At 42.5% G+C, this 20,269-nt stretch overlaps 1 protein-coding gene across 1 annotated transcript in view; it reads right to left on the reverse strand.

Moving 5' to 3' along the window:
• The window catches only part of LOC132347260 (beta-adrenergic receptor kinase 2-like), an 83,355-nt gene extending 65,978 nt beyond the window's left edge, over positions 1-17,377 (reverse strand). Inside the window, 1 exon segment of the mRNA XM_059893643.1 lies at positions 17,233-17,377. The gene's annotated coding sequence lies outside the window, so the exon portion shown is untranslated.
• Between the last annotated feature and the right edge of the window lie 2,892 nt (positions 17,378-20,269).

Consider the following 20,269-nt stretch of genomic DNA (forward strand, 5'->3'; position numbering starts at 1 on the left):
ACCTTCTATTCAATATTGTGAGGTCTTAGGCAGTGCAATAAGAAAAGGAAATTAAACTTACTAAAATTGAAAAGGAAGAGTTAAAACTAATTTTATTCCTAGACAACGTGATTAACTATATAACAAATCCTATCTACAAAATAACTACTAGAATATATAAGTGAATTTAGGAAGATCCATAAATGACCATAAAATACAAGGTCATTTAGCTAAAAGAATCAATGACATTAGATACACTCACATCACACAGTTTTAAGATGGAATTTTGAAACAAGTCCATTTGGAATAACGTCAAAAAAGAACCAGTACTTAAGAATAAATAAATAAGAGATATACAAGGCCACTAAGTGGAAAACTATATAATATGACTGAAAGATATTAAAGAAGATCTAAATAAATGGAAAGATACCGTCAGTTCATGGATTGGAAGACTCAGTATTGCAGATGTTAATTCTCCCCAAAATGATCTATGGAGTCAATGCAATCCTAATAATAATCCCCATCGGCTTTTTTTTTTTTTTTTAAAGAAATTCACGTTCTTTTATTTATTTATTTATTTATTTATGACTGTGTTGAGTCTTCGTTTCTGTGTGAGGGCTCTCTCCAGCCGCGGCAAGTGGGGACCACTCCTCATCGCGGTGCGCGGGCCTCTCACCACCGCGGCCTCTCTTGCTGCGGAGCACAGGCTCCAGACGCGCAGGCTCAGCAATTGTGGCTCATGGGCCCAGTCGCTCCGTGGCATGTGGGATCCTCCCAGACCAGGGCCTGAACCCGTGTCCCCTGCATTGGCAGGCAGACTCTCAACCACTGCACCACCAGGAAAGCCCCCCATCGGCTTTTTAAAGAAATTGACAAGCTGATTCTAAAATGTATATGGAAATGTGAAAAAACTGGAATACCCAAAACATCTTGAGAAAGAAGGAAGAAGTTCAAGGACTTACACTGCTTAATTTCAAGACTCATTATACAGCCATGGTAATCAACACAGTGTGGTACTGGCATAAGACTAAATCCATGAAACAGAATAGAGGATCCACAAATACACTTATATGTGCTCAACTTACTTTCTACAAAGATAGCAAAGCAATTTATTAGGAAAAGGAAGTCTTTTCAACAAATGCTAGAAAAAACTTATATCCAAATGGGAAAAGAAAAAAAGAAACAAATTTGAAAAAGGTCTATATCCCGTTTATGTATACATTAAAAAAACAAAACAAAAAACCTCTTACAAATCAATTTTTAAAAGGAAGCAACCCAATAAAAGAATGGGCAAAAAATGTGAACACTTCACAAAGAAATATGACTAGCCAATAAGCACATTAAAAGGGCTCAATACCGTTGGTCATCATGCAATATATAATATCTTCTCATTCAAAAACATTTCTTTAAAGTTAAAATATCCATTTACCATTCAACCCAAATAATCACACTCCTAGGTATTTTACCCAATAGGAATGAAAATTTATGTTCACACAAAAATCTGAACACAGATATTTGTAGTAGCTTCATATATAATATCAAAAAACTGGGTATAACCCAAATGTTCTTCAACTGATGGCTGGATAAACTGTGATGTATCCATACAATGGAACACTACTCAACAAGACAAAGGCATGAACTACTGATACATCCACTATAAGTGAATCTCCAATGCACTGTGCTAAGTGAAAGAAACCAGACCCAAAGGCTACATGCTGAATGAGTCCACTTATGTGTCATTCTGGAAAAGGAGGAACCATAGGGACAACTAGATCAGTGGTTGCCAGGGGTCGGGGTGGGGTATGGCGGTCAACCATAAAGGGCACTAGAACGTTTGCGGAGGTGATGAATTACTCTGTATCTTGACTTTGGTAGTCGTTATACAACTTTATGCATTTGTCAAAACTCACAGAATTGTACATTGTAGATGGTGAGTTTTACTTAAATTATACCTCAATAAACCTGACTCTTCCTGTCACCCCACCAAAAAACAAAACAAAAACAAAAACTGGTGCTAAAGAAAGAAAAATAAGATTGGGTACATACAGCTAAGCCAGGGATAAGCCTCAAAAGATGTTCCTGAATAGTGGCTTTAAGTCGATCACAAATTGGGATCTAAAATTTCCAGAAGCTAATGCATGATCACTTACATGGTTGTCAATCTCTACAGGATGTTTTTCATAAAGCACAAGTTTGTACGGAAGATAAACTCATTCACACACAGAGGCATGGGACTAAAATAAGTAATTACAAAGGTTCTGGGTAATGCAGAGGCTGGAAACAACTACTCTGACACATTCAGGATACACAAGAGTCTTTACAAGTGAAAAGAAAGGAAATCTTAAATGATAACTAGAAAAGCAAACTCAAAAATACAGAAAAAAAGCATACAGATGTAAAAACGGAAAACTCCCACAGGGCACCATGCCCCTCCTAGATGAATAATACTAACTTAAATTCCCAATGAATAATTCTCCCTTTCATTTCTTCCAAGTTCCAAGAGGAATAAATAAATATAAATCAAAATGAACATTTAGTTAATTATTTTTATCTACTTCATGCAAACCTTAAATATATTTTTTTATTTGACTCTGCTTATCAAACTAGAACTTTCACTTCCTGACTTAAAACTTTACAGAAGAAAATTAGTAACCAAATTGTAAATAGGTCTTCTAAGTATCCAAATTATCTACCCCACCTCCAATTTAAATTCAGCACATACGTGCTCAACAAAAGTCTTAGATTAATTAATGAGATCACTCATTTAGATAATGGAGAGATTTGGGGCCCTGAATATTAACAGTCTAGTAGACAAAAGCACAAATGGTAATGAACAAGGCCAAAGAAAAATTCATAAAATGTTCTGAGCAATTGGCTCTTACTTCAAAAGGGAACAAAGGAAATTGGGACTGGGAGGAAAATGTGAAAATTCAGTGGCAAGAAAAGTACACCTAAACCCTTGCAATAGTTGGGATTACTTTCAGCCTTTACCAACATTATGAAATGATGGAAAAGAAAAAGTTTCTGGCTATGCACCATGCCAATACTCTTTCCAGACTGGGGTCAATTTTTTTCACTTATAGCCGTTTAATGCACATCTAATAGTAAACAAACAAACTGACAAAATAAAGTGAGATTTAAAATAACTTAAAATAGAAATATTATTCCAACAATCCACCTGATTTATATTTCCCAAAGACGTCTCAAAGAACAATGATTAAAGCTGGCAGTATGGAAATTAGGGTATGTGTGTACATCACAGATTAAACATGGCCAGGACAAAGTGGGGAGGGTGTGTAAAACACACTGGGTCTCAGCAATCCCACTACTGGGCATATACTCTGAGAAAACCAGAATTCAAAAAGAGTCATGTACCAAAATGTTCACTGCAGCTCTATTTACAATAGCCAGGACATGGAAGCAACCTAAGTGCCCATCAACAGATGAATGGATAAAGAAGATGTGGCACATATATACAACAGAATATTACTCAGCCATAAAAAGAAACGAAATTGAGTTATTTGCAGTGAGGTGGATGGACCTAGAGTCTGTCATACAGAGTGAAGTAAGTCAGAAAGAGAAAAACAAATACTGTATGCTAACACATATATATGGAATCTAAGGAAAAAAAGGTCATGAAGAACCTAGGGGCAAGACGGGAATAAAGACACAGACCTACTAGAGAATGGACTTGAGGACACGGGGAGGGGGAAGGGTAAGCTGGCGCAAGGTGAGAGAGTGGCATGGACATATATACACTACCAAACGTAAAATAGATAGCTAGTGGGAAGCAGCCGCAGAGCACAGGGAGATCAGCTTGGTGCTTTGTGACCACCTAGAGGGGTGGGATAGGGAGGGTGGGAGGAAGGGAGATGCAAGAGGGAAGAGATATGGGGACATATGTATATGTATAACTGATTCACTTTGTTATAAAGCAAAAACTAACACACCATTGTAAAGCAATTATACTCCAATAAAGATGTAAAAAAAAAAACAAACACTGGGTCTAACCATAATTTTAACAAGGAAGAAACAGAATAATCAACCAATTAATGCATGTGTGTTCACTTGGTGATAATTCATAAGGCTATGCACTTGGACTTGAGCACTTTTCTATACATATATTCCATTAAAGGTTTATTTAAAACAAAAGAGAATCAACCAATAAGTTTTTTGTTTGTTTCGTTTTGGTTGTTTTTGGCTGCATTGGGTCTTCGTTGCTGCGTGCGAGCTTTCTCTAGTTGCGGCGAGCGGGGGCTACTCTTCGTTGCGGTGCACGGGCTTCTCATTGCGGTGGCTTCTTTTGTTGTGGAGCACGGGCTCGAGGCACACGGGCTTCAGTAGTTGTGGCTCGAGGGCTCTAGAGTGCAGGCTCAGTAGTTGTGGTGCACGGGCTTAGTTGCTTCTTGGCGTGTGGGGTCTTCCTGGACCAGGGATCGAACCCGTGTCCCCTGCATCGGCAGACGGATTCTTAACCACTGCGCCATCAGGGAAGCCCAACCAATAAGCATTTATGTCATAGTGCTATAAGTGTAAATAAAGGGGTTCTCAGAGCAATTGCAATCTGATTGGAGGTACTGATAGACATACATAAAAGATAATACCTAACTGCGTTGCATTAGTTAAGTGCCATACTCGCTTTGCAGGGAGAGATGCATTGCTTCCTAGATCACAGCACGGCCACCTCAACATTCGTCCAGTCTCCTTTCCCATTCGTCCTGCGTGCTGCTGCCTACATCTGACCATGCCGTTCCCTTGCTTTTGAACTCATCATCGCACAGGACGCTGGAGAAGACCCAGCCTCTAACACCTGCACTGCAATGCACGCCCCGCTCCGCCCCACACCTCCCCAGAGCTACAGCGCCCACCGCACAGCATGGCCGGATGCAAGCGCGGGTCGCTCAACACGCCTCTGTGCCTTCACAGACGCTCCTCACTCCACCTGAGACAGACTCCCCTTCTCAGCGCCCGCTCCCTTCCTGCCAACCATCTCTCCACCAGCTTCCCCACCCCCACCCTTCTCATTCCCTCCAGACTTGACCTGGTTAACAGCCACTTTACCTTCAGGACCTCAACTGAGCATCACGTAATGCAGTAAACTTCGAAGGACTCCCCAGCCCAGCCAGGTGGAGGAGCTATCCCTCTTCTGTGCTCCCACGGCCCTGGGTCCTTAGTGCTTTCAAGCCCACTAACTCGCAACTATCTCTTTTTATCTTATGAATGGACAAAATGGCTCAAAGTTGTAAAAATAAATAAAAAAGGTATAAAATGAAAAGTTTCCTTCTGGTCCATGTCCTTCATCTTCCTAGTAGCGCACCCACCACCATCACCTCCAAGGTAATGGCTATTACCGGTTCCTTGTATCTTTTCAGGGAAGTGATGTGTGTTACTTCTTGGCCAGGTGCTAAGAAATCCATGTGACTCCTTCACCCAGCTCGATGCAGGAAATTCCGCAGTCCTAGGGACACCAGCGCCACAACATGGCAAGAGCTCGGCACGTGGAGGGGGGCCTCCTGCTAACCCTGCACCGCTACGGATGAGAGAGACACTCCCATGTGTGGGTCTCTGTTATAGGCGCTGTGTTACCTCCTAACACAGCACAAAGGCAGGTGCAAAGACGAACTCTTATTTCCTACCATACTGTCTCCGTCAGCCTTTTTTTCATAACTCGAGACCTTGGAGATCTTTCTATACTAGTCACGAAGAGCTACCTGGCCGCTCCTTATAGCTGCATTATTCCAGCGGATGGAATGTCAGAAGTTACATAATTTGTTTCCTAATGGTGAACATTTGGGTTGCAGGAAATATTTTGCTTTTACAAACTTGCTGCAATAAATAACCCTCTCCGTACATCATTTCTCATGTGTTCAAGCCTATTTGTAGGATACATTCCTCCGAGTGAAACTCCTGAGCCAAAGGTTATATAGACATTCTGTTATTTTAATAGACCCAGCCAAATTAGCCCCATCCGAGCAGTACCTGTTCGTACACCCACCGGCAATGCATCAGCTCCTGTTTTTACACCCATGGCCATATCAAAAGTGTGTTATTAAACTTCCGGATCTTGTGACAATTTGAAAGATTAAGAAAAATAATAATAGTTCAGAGTAATTTGCGCTTTGCCAATTTTTAATCAAGTCGAAAATCTTTTCGTATGTTTAGGTTCCATTTTTACCCTGGGTTACAGGTCTTTGCTCACGAGTACGTCCAGGGCCCTCTGTATTGAGGTTTGCTACTCAGCACCGCTGCTCAAGGAATCCTTCGGGCCCTCCACCTCTTGGGTACTGGTCCTGTCGGCGTGATCAATGTGTCCATTTCTTGTTCCTTGTCTGTTCCTGGCGTTCAATGGCAATACTTCTAGTATCTCCCCATTAAACGTGACGCCGGCCTTGGGAATACACAGCGGCATAGTGTTAAGAAAGGATGCACCTCTAACGATGTCACCAAGGAGTTGTTTAGTCAGGGGCTCTGGGAGGGAAATGGCCTGCTCTTGTGTGGTTTTCTCTCTAATCCTCAGCACAATGGCCAGGACTTAATCGTCTCAATAAACATTTGATAAATTTACTAAGGGAAGATCAGTATGGCTCGCGCTATAGTCACAGATGGTTCCGGGAAGAACTGAAGTACAGGCCAGGTGTGGAGAGATTAATGGGCTACAGAGTCAAGAGAAAGAAGAAGTGGTCAGAGACAGGAAATCTCCATGGAGATAAGGAAGGAGTGAGAAGAAAGAAATTGAAGAATCTGGACAGAGCACGTTCCTATGGGGAAAAGGTGGAAGGAATGCTTTATCCCACCACCGAGGCTTGAAGGGGCGGGGGGAGATGGGCTTCATCCGGCAAGCTGAGGGATCCGTCTAGAAGAATCCCAGTGCTAGGTATTTCTCAGTTACACAATGCTTCGCGTGTGCTGAGAGCTTCGGAATGCCAAAGAGCCTGCTGGGGAATCGTTTTTAATATAAGTGGGCAATTGTTTCATGAAAAATTAAACTCAGCTCTCAAATCCAGGGTGGAAGTTTTTAGAGCCGGGCCTCTTCTCAACACGGCAAAGCTGAATCCTTCCTTCCTCTTCCTTAGGATGCTCATCTGCCACCGTGTCTGTGCCCAGATAACCCTTTCATCCTCATCCCATCCCTGAAGCCGACCCATAACAGGTACAAAGTGTTGACCCCTATGTGTTAACAGTGCCTGCCTACCACCTGGCTCTGAATATTTCTACCAGAATGTGAAGATGTCAGCAAAAGCCTTCAAGGCTCAAAAAAGTAGAACCTTGATAGCGGAACACCAGGTGGTGACAGTGCCACGGCCAACCCTCTGGGGCAAGAAGGCCCACAGGCCACTGTTGCAGCACCTCCAGTGACTGGTGGCTGGAGTTGCTTGCCATATCTTGATGTGAAATCTCATGACTATGAAATGATTTCTTACTAGAGCAATGAGATGGTTTCTGATTATTTAGTCCAAATCCATTTTAACTTGTAGCCAGCTGACTCTAGTAATTTAATTAAATGACATAGGTATGTTTAAAAGTTAGATGGTGCATTTACGTGTTGTAATTTTGTACGCTCGGGGCCTTATACCTTCTGCCAGGAGTGGGGATGTGGCAGTGGGAAGTCCCTTCCCCCCTTTGTGTGTGGCGGGGATCAGTACCCCGCTGCTCTCCCGCAAACCGTCTACTCAACACAGCTGCCCACCTGAGCCCTCTGTTTCTGTGGGTGCTCATGCTAACACTCGTCCCAGCAGCGCACAGACGCCCACGAGGGCCACGACGAAGGTGATGGACGGGACACTGGGTGTATCACTGGTGGGCCATGACTTCACCCCTGGAATGCTCTCCTCACGCTGAGAAAATAATCACAGAGCATACAGCTATACTCCTACTGTTTACACAAAATGCTACAAATAAGAATTTTACAGTAACGGCAGTTGAAAGGATTTCACGCTAAAGCAAAAAGACAAAAAAAAAAAAGTCAATTCCTCTGCTGTATAAAATACTGAACTAGATGCTTTCTAGTCACAAAGAGGAAAACAGCCTCAGAGGTTATCTTTAGTCTCAAGGAATCTGAATTCCAGTTAGAGAAACCGCACGGAAGAGGCACCTGGAAATCCTACATTTGCCACAGGAAGTGCCAAGTAAATGGCACATAAGGAACATCAGAAAATGGACTGTTCATGGTTCAGCTAATCCCTGAATGGCTGGATCTTTTGTTGTTGTTGTTTTTTCGGGTTTTTTGGCCATGACGCACGGCATGTGGGATCTTAGTTCCCCGACCAGGTATCAAACTCGCACCTCTTCCCGGCAATGGAAGCACAGTGTCTTAACCACTAGACCACCAGGGAATTCCCAAATGGCTGGATCTTTGAGAAAAGCACAGGCCAGAAGGCGGTGTCCCACAGAGGGAGACAGAGCGTAAGACTCATCGGTGGAGTAGACGCTAGAAGAAAAAGACAAAGAAAAAAAAGACTGAGGCCAGTTTGGGTGACTTGAATGACAGTAACAAGAGGGACTCTGTCCTGCAGTGGGGGTTTAGGACAGGTTTAGAGCATGAAGGTAATGTGATGACATGATGGTTTCAATTACCCCGGTCACTTCATCTTTCTGTGCATTAACTAGTTCCTTTCCTTTCATAGTTTTGAATAATTTAAGGAAATATACTATATAGAATGTATTCATTCCCCTAAGTCAGGGGTCCCAACCCCCAGGCCACGGACCAGTACCGGTCCATGGCCGGTTAGGAACTGGGCCACACAGCAGGAGGTGAGCAGTGGCGGGCGAGCGAGCGAAGCTTCATCTGTGTTTACAGTCGCTCCCCATTACCTGCATTACCACCTGAGCTCCGCCTCCTGTCAGATCAGCGGTGGCATCAGATTCTCATAGGAGCGTGAACCCCACTGTGAACTGCGCATGTGAGGGATCTAGGTTGCGTGCTCCTTATGAGAATCTAATGCCTGATGATCTGAGGTGGAGCTGAGGTGGTGATGCTAGCAGTGGGGAGTGGCCACAAATAAAGATTATCATTAGCAGACAGGTTTGACTGCATGGAGACCATAATAAATCAACTGCTTTCAGACTCAAATCAAAACCCTATCAGTGAGCGACAAGCGAAAACAAGCTCAGGGCTCCCACTGATTCTGCATTATAGTGAGTTGTATAATTATTTCATTATATATTACAATGTAATAATAATAGAAATAAAGTGCACAATAAATGTAATGCGCTTGAATCATCCCAAAACCATCTCCCTCCCACACCGCCCCAGTCCATGGAAAAATTGTCCTCCATGAAACCGGTCCCTGGCACCAAAAAGGTTGGGGACTGCTGTCCTACATTATAGAAACTAAGTATACTATCCCCTAAATGGCCTTTGAGTTCTCCTTGAGTCTTCTTTTCCCTCACTCCCCACGTTCATTAGCTGACCTGTTAGGTTTTATCTTCAGAATAAATCCCAATCCACCCCCCACCCCCGTTCTTGCATCTCCACTGTCCTCGTCTGATGTAAGCCAGCACCGCCAACTTCCTGGACGGTGGCAGCCTCCAAATTCATCTCCCTGCTTCCACTCTCCCACTTATGACTTGGATAATTCATTCGCCATAAAGAGGCTGGAATGATCTTAAAACAAATCGGACGTGGTCAAAACCTACCAGAGCTTCCCATTACACGTAAAATAAAACCCTGATTCCTGCCCACCTCTCTCTCTGCCTACCTTGGCCTCTGGCTGATTCTGGAACCTGCTGTGTTCTTTCCCGCCCCTGTTGATTACCATGCTGTTCCCTCTGCCAAGAATGCTGTTCCTTCTCGGCTGAGAACGCTCTTCCACCTGATCCTCACAGGGGCTCGCTCTTTCTTTCTCAAAACCAATCACTTCTTCAAATCACTTCCTCAAAGAAACATTCCCTAAATAACTAATTTAAGCAATAACCCAGTCAGTCTCTTTCTTGTCACCTGCCTTCATTACCCACTTATCCCTGATAAGATGCTTAGACTCGATTCATATTCATGACACCCCGGAGTCAGATGGTCCCCACACCCCACCCATGGTCAGTACGCCCTAGACTCTGGCTCCTATGGTAGCCAACAACCTGGGTGGTTTTCACCAACTCTTTGTGCTAATGTTCCTGGGTTTCCTGATTGGCAAAACAAAAGGACTGGGATAGATAAAAATCTAATGTTTCATTTAAGCCTAGCACTCTGCGGTTTCATGAATTAAACTGGGGTCGGTTTTATTTCATTCTTTTTTGCTGTTGCCCTTACTGCTATTTTGACAGAGGGAGATGGGGGAAAACACATAAAGAAAAGAAATAAAGAGTAAAGGAAGAAAGGTGGGAGGCAACAAAGGAGAAAGAGAAGGTGGAGAGAGGGTGAGGGCTTTTTCGAAACCACTTCTTGGGGGAAATTAATCGTGCTGCTTTGTCCTGGCAAGAAGTAGCTATTTCAGGAAGAAAATAACCACTTCATAAATGGAAGTTTCAGCACTAGTTAACCTGAACTCTACTGCTGTCTCCTAAGGTGTTTCATCTGTTTACATCATCAGCTCAGATAGTGACCGAGGGCCTGAGCTCTGGAGAGTGGCAGACCCGAACTCTGTAAGGTCAATTTCAGTTCAGCCATCACTGTTTACAAGATGCCAGGCAGGTGAGAAGCATCTTCACCTCTGAGTGCAGGTCCTCTCACCTGATGCCAACCTCGGCATGGGGCCATTCTGAAGACTAAATAAGATCTGTAGGGGACTTTCCTGGTGGTGGAGTGCTTAAGACTCCGCCTGCCAATGCAGGGGACACGGGTTTGAGCCCTGGTCCGGGAAGATCCCACATGCTGCAGAGCAACTAAGCCCATGCGCCACAACTACTGAGCCTGTGCTCTAGAGCCCGTGAGCCACAATATTTATATTTAAGTATTTCTAAAATGAATTTAACCTTGTGATTGACAGCAGCAGCAGCTTCCAAGGGATCCCACCACACACCTGAGGCAAAAGCAGCCTAATAAAGAAGCAGTGACAGCAGCAGGTCACTGCCCCACACTTGGGGTAGAGGGGGATTTGATCTACTGTAGCAGCAGCATAGCCTGAATGGGAATGCATCCTCCTGTGGCACTAGTCCCATCAACATTAGTCTAATCTGCTAGCATCTGCTGTGCCAACAGGCCCAACATATACAAACCCTCCAACTCAGTAGCATGAAGTGAGCCAGGCTCAGTGTTTCCTGAAACTCATATCCAATGGCACTGGAAAGCTCAGATATCGCCTACTGTTATGAAAACATAAAAAAACAATAACAGAAGACTGGGAACTTCAGAAAGAAAAGGGGAACAATGGAATGGGTGAAAACAAATGGGGTAAATATAAGAGACTATCATTAGCCTCATGAGTTTCTTAAGTTCTATATGACGGTCAAAGCAAAAATTATGACACCATCTGATGTGGTTCTCAATGTATACAAAGGAAATACTACAGAAAATCATATTTTAAAACTGGGGAATATTAAGAGACCTAAATGGAAGTAAAATTTCGAAACTTCACTTGAAGTAATAAAACACTGATTCCAGTAGGCTATGATAAGTTACATATGTATAGTGTAATGCCAAAAGCAACCACTAAGAAAACTATACAAACAGTATACACAAATGATTATAAATAAATTAGATTAAAATGGACTTATTAAAAAATGTTTAAGTAACCCACAAGAAGGCAAAATAAGAGAAACACAGGATTGAGAAACAAAGGTAAAAGACAAAACAAAAAATAAAATGGTAGACCTAATCTTTAACATAGCAATAATTACATTAACTGTAAATGATCTAAATAACCAAGTCAAAAACAGAGATTGGAAGAGTAGATGAAAAAATCACAAGCATGATCCAACTATATACTGTCTATAAAGAAGCTTACTTTAAACATCATGATATAGGTAGTTCAAAGTAAAAGGATGAAAAAGATATATCATATGAACATTAATCAGAAAAAGCAGGAATGGCTATATTAATATCAGATAAAGTAGATTTCAGAGCAAAGGAAATTATTAGGGGCAAAGAGGGTCATTACATAAAGATAACAGGAATAATCCACCTAGATGACCTAGTGATACTAAATGTGTGTGCACCAAACAACAGAACTTCAAAACACATGAAGCAAACACTGAAAAAGGTAAACGGAGAAAATTTTAAATCCGCAATTATTATTTGAGACTTCAACACAGCAATTTATAGAACTACCAGAGAGAAAAATCAGCAAGGATATGGAAGAACTGAAAACATCATCAATCAACAGGATATAACTGACATTTAAAGAACACACTCAATAAAAGCAGAATACATATTCAAGTGTCCATGGAACATTCACTCATATACCATACACTGGGTGATAAAAAAAATCAGCAGATTTAAAAGAATTAAAATCATAGAGAGTACGTTCTCTAGCCATAATGGAATCAGACTAGAAATCAATAACAGAAAGACAACAGGAAAATCTTCAATCACATGAAAACTAAACATCACAATTCCAAATAGCTCATGGGTCACAAGTCAAGGAAAAATTTTTAAATGCATAGAATAAAAGAAAATGGAGATATAACAGATCAAAGTTTGTGGAATGAAGTGAAAGCAATGCTGAAAGGGAAGTTTATAGCACTAAATTGGGAAAGAAAATATTTCAAAGCAATAATCTAATTTTCTATATTAAAATAGTAAAAACGGAAGAGAAAAAAACACTAAACAAGCAGAAAGAAGGAAATAATAAAGATGAAACAAAAATCCATGAAACTGAAAACAGGAAAATAGGGGGGAAAAATCAATGAAACAAAAGGCTGGTTCTTTGAAATAAACAATCTAATCAATAAAGATGTAGCAAGACTGATAAAGATAAAAAGAGAGATGGCACAAATCACAGATATCAGAAATGCAACCAGGGATACCATGACATACCCTGCAGGTTAATAAGGGACAAGTTATTATGAACAAGTCTACACTATAAATTCAAAAATGTCGATGAAATGGACCAATGCTTCTACACCCAAAACTACCAAAACTCAGCCAAGATGAAATAGATAGTCTCAATTTTCCTGTAACCATGAGAAACACTGATTTTTCATTTAAAAACTCCCAAAAGAAATATTCAGGCTTAGATGTTTCACTTTTACCCAAGACTTAAAAGAATTAACACCAATTTTACATGACTTGATAAGAAACGGAAGTAGAGGGAACAGTTCCTAATTAATCTTATGAAGCCAGTATTACCTTGATACCAAAACCAGACAGGGATAGTATAGAAAGAAGAAAACTACAGACCAATAATTTTTATGAAATTGGCTGTAAAAATCCTCAGCCAAATATTAGCAAATTAAATCCAGAAATATATAAAAAGAATAATATACCATGACCAAGTGGTATTTATTTCAGTTATGCAAAGTTGGTTAAATATTTGAAAATCAAACAATGTAATCCACCATATCCAACAGATTAAGGGGGAAAAGTCATGTGATCCTATCCATTAATGCAGAGAAAGCATGTGACAAAATCCAATCCCATTCATGATTTTAAAAAAAGAAGAAAAAAAACTCCAAGCAAACTAGGAATAGAAAAGGAACATCCTGAAACTCATAAAGATGATCTACAAGCAACCTATACTGACATTATATTTAACTGTGAAAGACTGAATGCTTTCTCTGTAAGATCAGAAACAAGGCACCGATATCTGCTCTCACCACTTTTATTAAATATATTACTGGAGGTTCTAGTAAGAAAATAAAGCAAAAATAAATAAATACATAAATTTAAAAGTTAAATTTTTAAAAAGTTTATTTAAAAGATAAAAGGCCTATTCCTACTATGTTGAATAGGAAGGAATATATCCTACTGAATGCTGCATAGTAATATATCCTATTATATTGAATAAGGAAAAGTAAAACTGTCTATATCTGAAGACGAGATGATAATCTAAATGGAGAAAATACCAAGGAATCCACAAAAAGCTTGAGAAATAATATTAGTTTGTAAATGTTTTAGAGTACAAGATCAACACAATTTTATCAAATTATATATTAATAACAAATGTGTAGAAGCTTAAATAAAAATATGTGATGCCATTTACAACTGACCTAAATAAATACTTAAATATAAGCCCAATAAGACATTTATAGGACCTCTATACTGAAAATTACAAAATGCTGATGAAGAAAATTTTAAAAGTCCCAAACAAATAGGGAGACATACCTTGTTCATGGATTAGAAAACACAACATAATAAAGATGTCAATTCTCCCCAAGTTAAGAGGCTTAACACAATTACACTTAAAATGCCCTCAAGGTTTTTGTGGATGTAGACAAGCTTATTCTAAGATTTATATGGTAAGAAGAGGCTGAAGAATAGCTAAAACAATTTGTAAAGGAAGATTAAAATGGGAGGAATTAATCTACCCAATTTCAAGATTTTGCAGTAATGATGGAGGGTAGATACATAGATCAATGGAATGGAACAGAGAACCCAGAAATAGACTGACATAAATACATTTAACTTGTTTTTGACAGCAGTGCAAAAGCTATCAAGGAAGAATAGACTTTTCAAAAAATGGTACTCAAACAGTTGGACATCCCTCGACAAAAACAAACAAACAAACAACAAATGAACCTTAACCTAAACCTCACACACCTTACACAAAAATTAAATCAAAGTGGATCATAATCTTAAACGTAAAAGCAGGACATTTTTAGAAAAAAAAATTGGAGAAAATCTTTGGCATCTAGAACTAGGTGAATAATTCTTAGACTTGACACCGAAAGTATGATCAATAAAAGCAAAAACTGATAAATTGGATCTCATCAAAATGAGTTAAAAATGCTTCATAGAAGATCCTTTTAAGTGGATGAAAACTCAAATTACACAGTGGGAAAACATATTTGAAAATCCCACATGAGACAAATGACTTGTATCTATAATATACAAAGAACTCTCCAAACAACTTAAAAAAATCCAACTAGAAAATAGGCAGAAGACAGGAGCAGACATTTCATGGAAGAGAATATACACATGGCAAAGAAGCACATGAAAAGATGTTCAACATCGTTAGCCATTAGGGAAATGCACATTAAGACCATAATGAGATATCAGAGAATAACTAAAATTAAAGTATAGTGACAACATCAAATGCTGGCGAGTACGTAGAAAAATTACATCACATCACTGGTGGGAAAATAAAATGGTTTAGCCACTCTGAGAAACAGCTTGACAGTCTCTTTTAATCCTAAAAGTAGATTCACCCTACAATGCAGTAATTGTACTCTTGAGCATTTATCCAAAAGAAACAAAAACTTAATGAAGTTCCCACAGAAACTTACACAGAAATGTTCACAGCAGTTTTATTTCTAATAGCCAAAAACTGGCAACTACCCAAGTGTCTTTCAATGGGTGAATGTTGAAACAAATTGTGATAAAACCTTACGATAGAATACTACCGAGCAACAACAAGGAACAAATTATTAATATATGCAAAAATTGAAATGAACTTCAAGGGAATGATGCCGAGGGAAAAATTTTAAAAAGCCAATCTCCGAAGATTAAGTAATTCATGATTATGTTTACATATTATTCTTAAAATAACAAAACTGTGGCGATGGAGAACAGATTAGAAATTGCCAAGGGTTAGAGATGGGGGTAGAAGGTACAGCGGGGGAACTTTGTGAGGTTTTTGTGGTCCCAGTACAAATAATACAGCAATCTCGGTTTTAATCCGTAAAGATTTTTAAAAGCAATTCCTAATAAGAGGTGTCCAGATATTTAGCAATGGCAGCAGATTAGAGGTATAGCTCCCCAACATGACAACTTCGAAAGAGATCTATACTATCAATACTAATTTAATGTATATGTTAATTTTAAAAAGGCCAGTCACAATACTTAAATGGTACATATCTTAACGATAGTATTCTGGGTATCCAGCTATACCAGATGGACTAGCAGGATTTTCTGTACATTCAATCTTATTTAAGACAGTAAATCTTATAATAAGACAGTTAAAAAAAGAAAAAGAAAAAAAACAAATCTCAACTACAGTTGGATATTCTCATAGGAAGATGAGGTGAAAATACGTAGCAGCGGTTCAAAAGCTTAAGCAGTGGCACCTAAATTTGGCTGTACATTAGAATCATCTGAAGCACTTTTTAAAAACCCTCACACCGACGGTTGGTCATCCTAGACCAATAAAATCATTTTAAATCTCCTCAGACGATGCCATTGTCTAGCCAGAACTGAGAACCAGCGGACTAAGCAGAAGGGGATGTTTCTACAAAGATCTCTTAACAATAAGTCCTTTCACCCAATCAAGATTTACCTCCCCGCAAAGGGGTAAAGAAGGCTAGATGTTGTCCATACTTGCTTAGCTTTAATTAGCACTTGTGACTTGCCCGAAACCTAGATCATGTTTCCCCTAAATTTCATGTTATGCCCTAAGTTTTTCAAACCCAAGGCTAAGGGGTTTGCCAGGATGAGATTTTAAGTGCTCACACAGGGGAAGTCCCTGGCAAACCAGGACAGCGGTCACTCTACACTGAAATGTAAAGCATCCTAAATAACCCTGCCACTGCTCCCAGATACTAGTCTGTGCCAACCAGTGGAGAAAAGGCATTCTCCATTACTACCTCGGCAAATGCTACTGTACTTACCTCGGCTAGTCCCTATCTTTTCCAGGCGCCACTCCCCTTCACCTGCTGGTGGACGCTTTGGCCAGCTGACAATGCAGATATTTTCAAACTTTAAGGTGAATAAAAATCATCTGCAGGGCCTGTTGTAACAGAGATCACTGAGCCCCACCAGAGTTGCTGATTCCATAGGGATGGGACCGGGCCCTAATACTTGAATATCTAACACATTATCAGGGGACGCTGGTAAAGCTGGGCAGGTAAAGCCCGGTAAAGCTGGTCAGGAAAAAGAAACCCGACGTGTCAGATCATAAAGTACGGAAGGGCAAGTCCGCCGGCAGGCCAGGCCCGGGGGGACCGGGGTCCCCAGCCCTACAGAGCCAACGGCAGCCCGGCTCGGGCGCCCCTCGGAAGCGCGGGGTCCCCGCGGCCGAGCCTGCGCCCCCGGCCGGCCCCGGCTCCCCTCTGCCCACCCTGCGCGCGGGGGCTGGAAACGGCCGCGGAGAACCACGGCGGGGCGGGAAGGGGGGCTCCAAAGAGGGTCTGGCGACTCGAGTAGCTCCGTTTCTCGGTGGGCTCAGCGCGCGCCGTGGGGGAAGAGGGGCGGGGGTCCGGGAAGAGGGGACGGGCGGCACTCACGTAGACCGGCAGCGGCCACGGGTAGACGGCGGGCTCGGCTCCCACGGGCGACTCCAGCCTCAGCTCCAACTTCTCCCCCATGTCTTCGCGCGCGGCCCCCGCACCAGGCTAGTCTGGCGGTTGGGGGAGGGGCGGGGCGCCGCCGGCGGGGGCGGGGCAGGCGGGCGGGCGGCTGAGGGGAGGGGGCCTGGCCTGGGCCTCAGCCGCCGCCGCCGCCGCGCTCCCGTCCGGCCCCCGGCTCCCTCTTGGTGGTCCCAGGCCGGGGGCCTCCAGCGCTGCCGCCAACTCGGGCCGGCGTGAGGCGAGCACAAGGAGCCGGGGCCGGGCTGAACCACTCACTCGCGGCGCGAGCTCCAGCCGCCCCCGTGGACTCCCACGCACGCACGCACGCACGCACGTCTTCGGCTGCCCCCGCCCACCCCCACCGGCCCGAAGTGGGGACCCGGGGAGACCCCTCGGGGCCTGGGGTGGCGGGTTCGACTCCCGCCCTTGACGTACCGTGACACCCCCCCTCCCGCCCCCACCCCCAATAATAAGACTGTAATTCCTCATTAAATATGACAGCCGGAACCCCGGCTTCTGTTCACAAAAATGCCGTGTATTTAGCCTATGCTAGGCACCAGACCCTGGACGCCCAGGACTGGCAAAAAAGGAAATGCCCTGCCCTCATGGCGCTGCCATTTTAATTGGAATAGTAGTGACAATGGTCAAGGGAGAAAATAACGTGTCATCACCGCCACGGGGATGGTTAATCTCATGTGCGCACTGCGTGGGGCCCCGGCAACCACAAACATTATTCCAGACGTGGCCAGGAAGGTATTTTTCAGAAGAGATGAACACTGAAATTGGTCCACTTTGCGTAAAGGAGATTGTCAATGCCGCGGCGTGGGTGGGCCTCGTCCATCAGTTGAAGGACTGGAGAGAAAAATGAGGTTCCCTGGAAAGAGGGACCTGTTCCTCCAATGGCCTTGGGACGTCAGCTCTTCCCTGTGTCTCCAGCCCAGAGTCCTGCCCTGACTTGCCTGCCTCACGGTCACATGAGTCAACTCCTTAAAACAAAACTATATATGTAAAATTACTGAATATATACAAGCCTATTAATTTGTATATGTGTGTATGCATATTATATATATGTATACACATATGTTTATATGTGCGTGCGTTTGTAGTATATGTGTAAGTACTATATACAGTATACATACAAGCCTATATATTTGTGTGTATATATATAGTATACATATTATAAATGTGAACATGCTGTATATATACACACACCCATATATTGATATATGGGTGTGTGTATATATACAGTATATGTACACTGTATGTATGTATACAGCGTATATTTATATATAGGTGTGTATATATGTTGTATACCTGTATGTGTATATGTTTCTAAGTATTATATGTATATGTGTATATACTATTTATACACACTTGCGTATGTATTTATATGTGTATGTACATGCGCATATTTACATATGGGTGTGTATGTGTGGGTATACATTGTATATATGTATGTGTATATATCTTATATATCTGATATATGTATGTATATATACGATGAATTTATATATACAGTACATATATATTTTTATGCTATATGCTTTTATATGTAGGTGTATATGTGTGTCTATATGTATGTACGTGTATGTATTGCATATATTATATGTGTATGTATGTATACTGTCTATATACACACCTAAATATCTTTGTGTGTATATATGTATGATATATATGTACCTAGGTGTGTATATTGCATATGTTATACGTATGTGTACATACTGTATATATACAAACTATGCATTTTATATGTGTGTATATATGTATGTGTGTATTGTCTATACTATATGTGTATATGTGTGTATGCATACCGCATATGTACACAGCTGTATATTTTTGTATGCGTGTACATATGTACGTGTGTGTGTATATACACACACACCCCCTATGGATTCTGTTTGTCTGGAGAACCCTCACTGATACGGACACTTATGACAATTGAGTACCTGCTCTTTGCCAGCCAGGGAGCCAAAGGCTTGTCCTTTCGGTGTCTCCCTTAAGTGTCACAAGTCCCAGGAGGGAAGGTGATGCGGATCCTACCAGTTGAGGTGCCTCAGGGTCAGAGAGGTGCACAGGGCGGCGGGGGACTGGAGCCTGGTGGAGCCCAGGTGGAGTTCTAGCAGCAGTATAGCGTAGCAGTCCCACTTCCCCGGGTGCTTCTCACAAAGACGCCCAGGGAGAGACGGGATCTGAAGGAGGGGATGAGGAAGCTTCCGTGGGTCCGCAAGCCCAGACCAAGGCTGACTCAAGGGTGTTAGAGGTCAGGACTGTGGTTACCCTGGGGGTGGGCTTACACAGAGCCATTCACATTCTGAAAAAGCATCCATTCTACTCTTGTTTGTATGGTTACCCCCCTCGCCCAAATCTTTTAAAAACAGATTCTCTTGGTTGCTGGGAACACACACGGGGAAGTTGTGTGTGAGGGGGTATGATCCAGGGGACAGGGAGGAGAAGCCCCCCACTCGTAGGGCCAGGAGTGGCTCAGCTTTGTGAGCTGAGGATGGCCCACGAGGTCCCAGAGAGAAGGGTCCCTGCTCCGTCCCTGCTCTGTGCACCCCATTCCCAGCCTGAGAAGCCCAGAGCCCCCCCCCCCCGCCCCCCCCCACCCCCCGCAAAACACACACACCAGGGAGGAGAGCCAGTCACCCTGGCTCCCAGGCTCCGGCTCCAAGGCTCCGGGCACTAGGAGCTATTTTCAGCTTTCATGCCTTAGGACACGGCCAGAGCTATTGTCTCTAGAAACTCTCTGTCTCTCGCCCGCCCTCCGTCCCTCCCTCCCTCCCTCCTCCGCTTCTTCCCCTCCAGCTCCATCTGTCCTCCCCTCCACCCTGCATTTCTACACAGGATGGCTCACAGACAGCTGCTCCCCGTGCCCACCTGCCACCATTCGATGGATGTCAAAGCAAGCCCTGGGGACTTCCCTGGAGGTCCAGTGATTAAGACTCCGAGCTTCCACTGCAGGGGGCGCGGGTTC

This window comes from Balaenoptera ricei, chromosome 14, assembly GCF_028023285.1.
Source record: "Balaenoptera ricei isolate mBalRic1 chromosome 14, mBalRic1.hap2, whole genome shotgun sequence".
Taxonomy (NCBI): Eukaryota; Metazoa; Chordata; class Mammalia; order Artiodactyla; family Balaenopteridae; genus Balaenoptera; species Balaenoptera ricei.